The sequence below is a fragment of the Tupaia chinensis genome, unplaced genomic scaffold (assembly GCF_000334495.1).
Source record: "Tupaia chinensis unplaced genomic scaffold, TupChi_1.0 Scaffold142790_1, whole genome shotgun sequence".
Taxonomy (NCBI): Eukaryota; Metazoa; Chordata; class Mammalia; order Scandentia; family Tupaiidae; genus Tupaia; species Tupaia belangeri.
In genome coordinates this window covers 205,503-206,226 of record NW_006202636.1, presented here as the reverse complement: position 1 = coordinate 206,226, position 724 = coordinate 205,503, and positions in this window count along the sequence as shown.

Here is a 724-nt window from a genome sequence, read left to right as displayed (position 1 = left end):
CTTTCTATCATATTCCAGGATCTCATTGTTTTCTTTTTTATGACTGAATAGTCGTATCCTATAGAGTATATGTACCATCCTTTTTCAATCCATTCATCTGTTTGTGGACATCTGGGTTGGTTTAAGATCTTAACAATTGTGAATAATGCTACGATAAACATGGATATGCAAGTATTTCCCTGAGGAAGTGTATTTCTATCCTTTTGGTAGATTCCCAGGATTGGAATTGCTGAATGCTATGGTAGTTCTACAATATCTGTAGGTCCTTGAGTCCCCATACCTTCCAGAACTCAGGTGCAGAATCCTGGACAAACTGGCCAACTGCTGGTCACATGCAGAAGTACAACAGTCCAGTCAGCAATAACTAGATGGTGGTGTCAAAAGGACCTAGTGAAGGAACCTTGGAAATATGGCAGGTAGATGAATGCCAACAGGATTTTTTTGGTTGTTTATTTTTGCTCCTTTTTAGGTTTTGGTATAGGACTTATATGCTAGCTAGAGAAAAAGTGAGAAAGCACATCCTGGGGGGTGGGCCACTCCACAGTCCCTTTTTCACCAGTGTCATTTTGGGATTTTCGGTACACATACACACACACTAGCATGATTTTCAATCCACAGGGCTTGGGACTCAAAGTGTGGGATCCAGAAACTTAACCTCGACAGCACCTGTTGGTCCAGGAGTTTTAACAGATTTGTGTGCCTTTCTTTAAGTCTATTTCTCTAG